We start from the raw sequence: 10,858 nt of genomic DNA, 5'->3' as shown, positions 1-10,858 counted from the left end.
TGTATCATGTAGGAAACAGAAAACAAGATCTGAAAAACCTCTGATAGTCCCAGCTGGGACATTTTTGGGTCCTCTTAATTGCATATCGGCATCATCTTGGAAATTAAAAATAATGCTAACTCTTGGGTCCAATCCCTGAGAATGTGATTAAATTGGTCCTGGATGTGATATGAACATTATCACTTTTCAAAGTTGCCCAGAGAATTAGAATATACACCCAAGGCTGAGAAACAGAACTGAAGGGTGACAAAAAGCTATGTGGAAAAAAAAGATTAAAACAGTTATGTCTGTGAAGGGAAAAAAATGGGGTTTGTTGATTTATTTTATTTTTGCTGATCTGTGTTCTCTATTTCTCCACATTGGTTATATAATTTTAAAAAGTAAGACTAAGGTAAAAATGAAACTGGATTGTGCTGTGCTGTGCTAAGTCACTTCAGCCGTGTCCAACTCTTCTGCAACCCCACGGATTGTGGTCCACCAGGCTCCTCCGTCCATGCAATTTTCCACTGAAGAATACTGGAGTCAGCTGCCATGCCTTCCTCCAGGGGATCTTCCTGACACGGGGATCGAACCTGCATCTCTTATGTCTCCTGTATTGGCAGGCGGGTTCTTTGCCACTAGAGCCACCTGGGAAGCCCAAAAACTGGATTAAGTATTTCTAAATTGTCTACTTTTTTTCAGAGATACATTGTTAATGATAACTTGTATCAAGGTGGAATGGGTCCTGATCACACACTATTCTCATTCACTTAGCAAATATTTATTGAGAACATGCTATATTCCAGATGACAGACACTGGTCATATAAATATGAATTTTGCAAATACAAATCCCCGCTCTCAGGAAGTTTACAATTTAACAGAGAAGATTAACAGTCAAACAAGTAAGTACAGACTTCAGGAAGATGTTCTGGTAGGTACAAACAGCTGAGTATTATATTGTTTTGTAAATAACCATAATAGAAATTGTAAACATCCAGCTTACACCTCCCCTCCTTTGCTTATTGATTATGTCATACTTTTCTGCTGTAACTCAGTATCCATTTCAACATAATCACTCAATCTGAGGTGGTACCTGAAATAAAGCATAACTAGTATCCCAGGAAAAAGCTATGAATTATCTTGTTGAAGGTAAACTAGATGACTCAAAACGTAATTGAATGTTATGGCCATGTAGCTCCTCTTGGACCACACATCTTATAGATAACAAATATACACTGTGGACAAAATGTAAAAATGTCTAATTCAAGGTGCTAAAGAGGAAAAAAGAAAAGGAAAAAAAAAAAAACAGGCAGAAACCACAGGAGATTGAGCCATTGGAAGAAGAGAACGGCACGGGTTAAGTTCCCTGATTTACAGCTTTTAGCCTAAGAATAGGGCCCTGTGTGGGATAAGCAGGGCAAAAGGGAAGCCCTACACTCTAAGGATAAATTCTGCCTAGATCTATGGCTGACCATGAACCATATACAGAAGAGGAAGACTTTAAAAGTCCCAGCTAAGCGAAAAGAACCAAATTAAAATTCTAGCTACTACAGGGGGAATAGAGTTTTGTAGTTTGAGTTCAGCCACTTTAAATATTTGAATAAAGAAAAATCAGTACTCATCAGAAGAGAAATATAAAATCCAGACTTTCTACAACAAGTCATTCTTAAAGACCAGAATACACTCCAAAACTATTCAACATATAACAAAATAGGAGAACATGACTTATTTTAAAAAGAAAAGGCGATCACCAGAGACCAACATCTAAGGCAATTTGCATGATGAAATTAACCAACAAGAATTTTAAGGAAGTTATTGTAAGTATGCTCAAGTACGTAAAGGAAAATGTTTATAATGAAGGAAAATATAGAAAATCTTAGCAGATAAATAGAAATTATTTTTATAAATCAAATGAAAACATAAGAACTGAAAAACAAATTTCTGAGATAAAAATTCAGTAAGTGTGCTTAAAAGCACAAAGGAAATGAAAGAACAAAAAGTTGGTGAACTAGAAGACAGATGATAAGAAATTATTCAAACCAAGGAACAAGATGTAGTAAATATACAGAGACTCATAGATCCTTGCAACAACATCAAAATGTCTTATATACATATAATTGAAGTCCCAAAAGGAGAGGAGAGAAAGAACAACACAGAAAAGTATTTGAATAAATAACAAGTGAAAAGCTCATAAATTTGGGAAAAGACAAATATTTATAGACTCTAAAACTACAAAAAAATGCCAAGAAAGGTTAATATCAAAAACAAGCAAAACAATGATAAAAACCTTTATGCATATCATAGTCAAACTGCTAAAAATCAATGACAAAGAGAAAATCAACAAAATGCTGAGAGAAATTGAAGATGTAACTAAATGGAGAAATACACTTCATTAATGGATTGAAAGATTGCAATTACTAACTTGAACTATGGATTCATTACAATCCTAATCATAATCCTAGTATGCTTTTCAGTCAAAACTGACAAGCTGATTCTAAAATTTCTGTGGAATGTAAGGAATTTAGACTGTTAATAGAAGGTTTGAGAAAAAGAAGTCAAAGGTGTAGGCTTATTTTACTTGATTCAAGACTTACCCTGAAGCTACAATAATCAAGACAGTGCAGTGCTGGTACAAGGATCAACAAACAGATGAGTAAAACAGAATAGAATCCAGAAATAGATCCATATTTAGACATTTTTTATTTTTGACAAAGGTGTTAAAACAACCCTATTAGGAAATGAACAAATGGTGTTGAAATCATTATATATTCATATGGAAACAAATTAACCTTGCCCTAAATCATACTATTCACAAAAATCAATTTGTGATTGATCATGGATCTAAACATAAAAGCCAGAGCTATAAAACTTCTAGAAGAAAATTAGGAGATTATATTCATGACTTGGGGGGAGACAAACACACAAAAAATAAATCTGCACTTAATCAAAACTAAGTCTTTGTTCATAAGAAGAAACATCACTAATAAAATGTATAAGCAAGCCAAAGGACAGGAGAAGATATCAGCAAAACATGTCAGACAAAGAACTGGCATTCTTAATATACAAAATGCTCCTAAAACTCAATAATAAAATGACAATCAGTTTTAAAATGGCCAAAAGATTTGAACAGACACTTCATAAAAGATGGTGAAGGATTGGCCAGCAGGCACATGAAAAGATGTTCAACGTTTTAGTCATCAAGGACATACAAATTGAACCACAGTGAGGTACCATTCCACAAGCACCAACAGGGCTAAAATTAAGCTGACACCACCAAGTGTTGTCAGAAGAATGTAAAGCAACTAGAACTCTTGTACATGGCTGGTAGGAGGAAAGAGTGGTCACAACATTGGGAAAGGTCTTCCAGTTTCACATAAATTAAATACATACCTATTTTAAGACCCAAAGAATTCATCCTTTCAAACTGTGGTGTTGGAGAAGACTCTTGAGGGTCCCTTGGACTGCAAGGAAATCAACCCTGAATATTCACTGGAAGGACTGATGCTGAAGCCAATACTTTGGCCACATGATGCGATGAGCTGACTCATTGGAAAAGACCCTGATGTTGGAAAAGATTGAAGGCAGGACGTGAAGGGGACCACAGAGGATGAGATGGTTGGATGGCATCACCAACTTAATGAACATGAGTTTGAAAAAACTCCGGACAGTGAAGAACAGGGAAGCCTGGTGTGCTGCAGTTCATGGGATTGCAAAGAGCTAGACATGAGTGAGTGACTGCACAACAACAATTTTAAGACCCAGCAATTCTATTCCTAGATATTTACCCAGGGGAAGAAGAGGGAGGCTTGGCATGCTGCAGTCCATGGGGTCGCAAAGAGTCGGACACGACTGAGCGACTGAACTGAACCTAAACAAATGCATGTCCACAAAAAGTTGGTTAAAAATGTTCATGTTAGCTTTATTCATAATAACCCCGAATTTGAGGACCAGGTGTCCATGAACAAGAGACTTGAAAAGGTTTGTCATATTCATACAGTAAAATACTATTCATCAAAGAAAAGAAACCAACAATATGGATAGATGAATCCCAAAATATGCTGAGTGAACACAAATTTCATAAAAGAATATAAATTGTATGCTTTTATTTATATGAGGTACTAGAATAGGTAAAATTGATCTCTGGTGAGAATATGAGAATATTGGATCTCTCTAGGAGTGTTAAGGTAAGAGTTTGCTGGGAAAGAACATGAGACACTTTCAAGGGTGATGGTCCCTGTTCTGTTTCTTGATAGGGTCTGGGTTGCAAAGGTGTGTGCATTGATAGGAACTCGTCGAATGGTATACCGACAGTTTTTGCATTGCACAGTACAAGATTTTCATCTGAAAAGAGATAAAAATATTGTAAACAAAGTTTGAACTCTGATGAATAATGTTGAAGTATTTGGGGAAATGTATTAATGTCTAAAACTTTCTTCAAAGTTTGTAACAAAGTTAATTAGCTGCTGAATGGATAGAGAATTAACCTATAATAAAGCAAATACTGTAATATGTCAGTTGAAGAAACTACATGGTATATATATTTGGGTGTTCATTATAAAATTCTTTCAACATAGCTGTAAGTTTGAACATTCTATATTGGAATGTTGAGAACAAAAGAACACTGAGGAGAATTGGCCTATTGCCTGTGAGATGGAGTCCTGGCCCTGGGGAAAGACACCAGGGTCTACTTGATGTTGAGGGAAATAGGGTGGCGAAGGGGGCTCCTACATCCAGAAATTGGCTTTCTTTGCTCTGTTCTAACTGTGGCAATGAACCTGGAGACTAAGACAAAGCAAAGAACAAAGCGCCTCTTGCATTTCATAAGGCCCATTGGCTCACACTCTCTGCAATTGCCTTGCTTACCAGATAGGGACTTTAAGAATTCTTAATGCATATAAATATCAAATCACAGTGATGTACACTATGATGAACACATATAAAACTACTATGCTATTGTATGTCAATTATGCTTCAATTAAAAAAAAAAATATCCTCAACAGATTTGTTCTAAAAATCTGGAACAGAAGGCATTGTCAGACACCATTTACTCTCTGGCTACTGGGTGCTTACTATGTACTACTTTCTGTGCAAGGCTATGAGGAGTCCATGATAAACCAAATAAAAGTGGATCCTGCCCTTTTTTGACTTTATCATTGATGAAACTCTGCTCCTCTTCTACTCTGAATGTTTATACCCCGACTAAGAGATTTGCAAGTTTTGTCTATAGGCCATGTTGACATTGCTTAAATCTCTGAATTCAAAAACTCCTTTCTGATGTTGGAACTGAATGTCTTCATTTCAATAGAAAGAATTTTTTTTTCTTGTTTTATCCTCTCTGGAGTGAAACTTGACACAGGAAGATTCCCCAATGCCTCAAAATAGTTCAGCAAGAAACTGGACACGTGCGTAGTGACCCAAAGTCACCGTACACGCTCCTAAAGTACAGACGTGAGAGGGAAGGCAGCCAGCTGCTAAGCTCTGCCCTACTTCCAACAGAGGTCACCAGCATTACCATGTCTCATCCTGGCATCACAGCAAGAAGGTCTGCCCAAAGTTTAGCCCAAGGACGTGGCATCAGGCAGAGGCGCCTGGCTTACTGGGTAGCTTGACATGGCCTTGAATTCCATGTTCCAAATCCCAGTGCTTCAGTCTTACCTTTGATGTACAAAAGAGACAATTCCTGACACATAAATGTCTCTTTTCCCAAAGCTTGGTGGAATGTGGGCTTGTTATGAACTAATACATAAATGTTACAGATGACCCCAAATGGATTGAGTGGTACCATATTCAATAAAAAGAAAATGGAAATAAGTCACCTTCATTTAAAAGACTGTCACCTTTTCCCCAAGTTTAAACTCAAATTCATTTCCCCCATACCATTACCACTGCAACCATTTCTTTCATGTACACACTGCTATATTTAAAATAGATAACCAACAAAGACCTCTTAAATAGCACATGGAACTCTGCTCAATGGTATGTGGTAGCCTGGATGGGAGGGGAGTTTGAAGGAAAATGGATAAATGTATATGGATGGCTGAGTCCCTTCGCTGTTCACCTGAAACTATCACAACATTGTTAATTGGCTATACCCCAATACAAAATAAAATTTTAAAAGAAAGAAAAAAAGAGAAATCAGAAGTCATGTCTTCTAGAACAAGTGTTACCACCATATTATTGGCAAATTTCCTTAAATTACCCTACCTTCAGTTCTCCAGTGAAAATTAAAAGTTCATATCAGTCCTAAAAAAAGAAAAGAAAGAAAGAAAGACTATCACCTTTCTTTTCTTACAGTGACTTATTCCTTTTGTTGAACTAGATACTTTCCCTCTGAAAAGTCCAGGCCATCACCTATTTGTCACCATTGTAGGCTCACAAACCCACCAGCTCTGCAAACCTCTTAGCACGGTGATCGTTTCCAGCTTCTTATTGCCCCCTACCCGCATCCTGCTTGAAAGATTTTCCTTCTTCTCTCCCCTTCTTCCCCAAGAATTGCTATCTCTCAGAAGTTTAAATACCTGTTTTCCTTCCCTAGAGTGTTGGATTCTTGGGAGATAATGATATGACTCGGCGGGAAATAAGTGCGTGGTTTCCCTACCCCTGGTGCCGGTGAAGGTGATTGGTGCTTCTGGACTTTCTGAAACTTTCTGAAAATGACGGGGCAAGCCAGATTCCAGCGATCCACCTTCTGAAGGCTGAGCATGTCTGGGCAGCGGCTGCATAATTTGGATGGAGTCATCGCTGGTGAGGCCGAGTTGGCTCAGCCAGGCAGCATTCGCTGCTCTTCTAAACACCACGGCACCAGGGATGAAGTCACCGTTCTTCTTTTAAAAGCAACAGATCTGCTCTATGAGTCCCTGTCACGTCTGCTGGAACTTGGTTTTTTGGGTTTTTTTTTTCCACGGCTGGGCACCGGGACCTTCTCTCAGGTAAGGAAGCTCCTTTGTAGAGGGTTTCCATGCAAGAAAGTTTTGTTTGAGGGGGGACTTTTTAGGGTATCTCTGGGTAAAGTTGGAGTCGGGTCAAAGGACATTCTGAGTGAGGAGGGCAGTTGGTTCTCAGGCAGCTGGTCCCCACCTGGTGGGCTGGCAGGCCCTGAGCTGGGTGACCACTTAGCTTGCACTGCAGTGGGCATGGGAGTTTAACCTGCGCTTGGTTTCAGGTGTCCTAACACTGGCACAATGAATACACTGAAGAAGCACCTACAAGTGGTCTCCTTGAGCTGGCAGACCCTATGTAATTTGCCTTCCTACCAACTGGCTTTGGATTTTAGGTAGAGGGTTTCATGATGAAAGTTGATGTGCGGAAAAGCAGTAGCTCCCTGGAGAGCCTTCATCTGCTCATTCACCCGTTTGAATGCTTCCCTTCCTCCTCTGATTGTAGCAGGCATGAAGGCCCAGGCTCCCTGTCCTGACATGCAGGGGCCTTGTGTAAACAACGCCTGTCCTCTTCTGTGGGGCAGAAGCATGCAAAAATGTCTTAGAGCCTGTCCATGCGAGTTTTAACCTACGGGGTGTGTGTATGTGTATGTGAGTGTGTATGGCCAACCTGTAGGTCCTAGGGGCCACTGAAACCTCCCCGCCACACTTTCTATGAGTTATGTGAGTCACTGCCACTGATCGAATCATACCGCTCCCATGAGATTTGGAAGTCTGGATAAAGACATCATGGTGATGACAGAGGCCCCTACTGGGTGATAAATGGCTTTTGAGAGAGAGTTGAACCACAATAAAGTGAAAACATTGAGAATTGCAGAGTTCCTTTATGACCTGACGCAGAACTCTGCGTCACACAGGCTTCAATGCTTTCATCTACAGCCTCTGAGGGAGACAAAGAATCTCACTGAGATAAGAGATGCTTGTTTTGTTTTAAATGTAATTGCATTCCGGCTGCCAGCGCCAGCTTACACATTCACCTCAAACCTGGCACATCCAGAATCCATCCCTCCCTGAAAGCTGCCCCCCCTCCCCCAGCCCTGTGTCCCCCACCTCTGTGAAAAGCACCCGGCTGTCCGCAACAGACTTCTGGACTTCACCCTTGACCCCTCCTTCGCCCTCACATTCCCACGTCTAGCTCGGAAGCACGTCCCGTAGATTCTTCTTCCATGTTCTCTCAGATCCATCCTCTCTCCCACTTCCACGGCTACTTTCAGCCTTTATCATCTTCCCCACGAACACGGAACCCTCCCATCCCGGCTTCCTTTCTCCAGCCTCATTCTCCCGGAGCAGCCATAGCGGTGATTCTACAAAGACTGATCAGCACCCACACAATCCAAACCATCACTAGTCTGTTGATCTGTCTTCTTAATAGCTTTCAAATTTTTTCACATCTTCCCATCCCGCCGCTCTTACCTCGGTCCATCCCATCAATGCTTTTTGCCTGTATTATTGTAAGAGTTGCTTAGCTGACCTCTCTGCTACCAGACTCACTCCCTTCCTAGTGTAAGACACTTTAGCTTCTTGCTCTCCCAAGCTGTTTTTTTTCCTTTTGAAACAGAGTTTTTTTTTAGTTAATAATTTATTTTTGCTTTTGCTTGCACTGGATCTTTGTTGCTGCCAAAGGGCTCTCTCTGATTGCGGTGAGCGGGGACTACTCTTCGTTGCAGCGTCCAGGCTTCTCACTGTGGTGGCTTCTCTTGTTGCGGAGCACAGGCTCTCGGTGTTCAGGCTTCAGTCGTTGCAGCCCGTGAGCTCAGTAGTGGTGGTGTGTGGTTCTAGGGCACGCAGGCTTCAGTATTTGTGGCATACCGCTCAGTAGTTGAAGCACATGGACTCAGTTGCTCTGCAGCATGTGGAATCTGTCTGGATCAGGGGTCAAATCCGCGTCCCCTGCACTGGTAGGCAGATTCCTATCCATTGTGCCACCGGGGAAGTCCTCTCCCAAGCTTTTTAAGGACATTTCTTACTAGAGCAGAACTTGAAACAGCCATTAGTCTATCTGGGGTTTAAAAGCATTAGCATTTCTATGACTTTTGTGACTACTTCAGGGTGGGGGGGGGGGTGCGGCAAAGAAAAGTAGGAGGAAATGGGAGTGTATATTTCAATGGGAAAGAACACATGCAGCTCTGGCCTTGGACCCATGCAGGTCTAAGTCGAAATCCTAGCTCCCCACCTCCTAGTGTGAATTTGACCAAGTTGGTTAAATTTTCTTGAGTCTCACTTTCCTCAATTATGAAATGGAAATAATAATGCCTCCTTCACTGGATGAATGTGAGTCAAATGAGAACATTTATGAAATACAGCCATTGAGAGCTTTCAGTTCCTTTCCTTCTTTGCTTCTGCTTTAAGGCTAATAACCTCTAATTATCATATCTGTTATAAGTATCCATGTGTATGTGTATGTATGATTATCTAGTTTTCGTAAGGTGGGGAGAAGGAATGGCAAAGAAATACATGTGAACTCTCTCAAGGAATCTGCAATTTACTTAGAGAGGTAGAGCAAACTCACCCAGGATGCAAACGTCAATAAAACAAGCAATTTGCCATTGTCATATGTACAGTCCCAGGTGAGCACGTAAGTGGGAAGGGCTTGAGTAAACAGGTCTGTGAATACTGGCAGACAGAGGGTAAATAGATCTATATCAAGCGGTTTTAGATTTAGGCTCTTGGGGAACTTAAAGTTCACTGGTCTCTCTGATGTTGATGTAAAACTTTCCAGAAAGCTTTACACTTTCAGGGTGACTTAAGGAGATACTGATTAGAGTTTAAGTGACTTTGCTCATTCATTCATTCATCAAACACTTGTTGAATGCCTGTTATGTGTTGGGTCCTCTATTATACAATCTCTTTGCTACTCTTCCATGGGACACGGGTAATTCTCTTCTTGAATCAGGCATAGCCTTAGGGACTTGATGATCAATAGGATAAAAAGAAAGTGAATTATGGGAGCATCCATAGATAGGTTCTCAGAAGCTTTGCAGCCTCCTCCTGGTTTTCTTGGCTTATTCACTCTAGGGGAAGCCAACCACCATATAAAATCATGTGCTGGTAACCTGGATCTCTGGGGGTGGGGGAATTCCCCTGATTTGCACTGTTTACCAGTTTTCATGATATAAATATTCCCTCCCACCATGGCTGATTTCAAGTCACCAGAGTGACAGCGCTGAAAGCAAGAGTTGGGAAGAAATACACAGAATCAATTCTTACAAGTTTGTACAAGGCAGCCCCAGTGTGTGACTGCTGGTGGCTCTGAGACCATTATGCTGTGAGAAGGCCCAAGCTAACTGCATGGAGAGGCTCCATGGAGAGAAACCCAACCTGCTCCAGATTTTCCAGCCATTCACACTCAGGTTACAGGAAAAAAACCCTCAGATGACTCCAGACTCAGCCACTGTCTGATTACATTGTATATGAGACCCTGAGGGAGAGCCTGTCAGCTCAGCCCACTCACCCCACAGCATCCTGAGAAATGTGCCAATTCATATCCTCTGAGTTTAGAGGTGTTTGTTACACAGCAAAAATAACTGGAACAAAGTGGTATGTATTCTTGCTTATGCAGAAGCCAGCCTAGATTAAGCCTCCCAGTGCTGGAGGCCTAGAGGGGTCTATCCAGAGAATTATTTGTCCACGCATAGTCTCAGGCCTCAGATCACTAAGAGAGAAAACATTTTGATTAAAAAGGCCTGAGAGGACTTCCCTGTGGCCCAGTGGTTAAGAATCCACCTGCCAGTGTAGGGGACATGGGTTCGATCTTTGATCCAGGAAGATTCCATATGCCACGGGACACCCAGGCCCATTCACCACAACTACTGAGCTCGTGTGCCCTAGAGCCTGTACCCTGAAGCAAGAGGAACCACTGCAATGAGAATCCTGTTTACTGCAACAAAAGAGTAGCCGCTGCTCGCTGAAACTAGAGAAAACCCCCATGTAGCAATGAAGA

At 41.1% G+C, this 10,858-nt stretch overlaps 1 protein-coding gene and 1 long non-coding RNA gene across 2 annotated transcripts in view; one reads left to right on the top strand and one right to left on the bottom strand.

Moving 5' to 3' along the window:
* Positions 1-577: 577 nt before the first annotated feature.
* LOC122450394 lies at positions 578-6,646 on the bottom strand. Its single transcript, XR_006272111.1, has 3 exons — positions 6,499-6,646; positions 6,185-6,223; positions 578-627 (listed from the first exon to the last, which is right to left on the bottom strand). It is a non-coding gene; the product is annotated as an uncharacterized LOC122450394 (long non-coding RNA).
* Positions 6,647-6,798: 152 nt separating this feature from the next.
* Positions 6,799-10,858, top strand: part of AMOTL1 (angiomotin like 1) — a 207,836-nt gene continuing 203,776 nt past the window's right edge. The window contains exon 1 of the mRNA XM_043482715.1: positions 6,799-6,909. The gene's annotated coding sequence lies outside the window, so the exon portion shown is untranslated. The remainder of the gene's footprint in view (positions 6,910-10,858) is intronic.

This window comes from Cervus canadensis, chromosome 11 (assembly GCF_019320065.1).
Source record: "Cervus canadensis isolate Bull #8, Minnesota chromosome 11, ASM1932006v1, whole genome shotgun sequence".
Classification (NCBI taxonomy): Eukaryota; Metazoa; Chordata; class Mammalia; order Artiodactyla; family Cervidae; genus Cervus; species Cervus canadensis.
The sequence above is the reverse complement of the archived record's forward strand: the minus strand, read 5'-3'. Positions and strand labels throughout refer to the sequence as shown.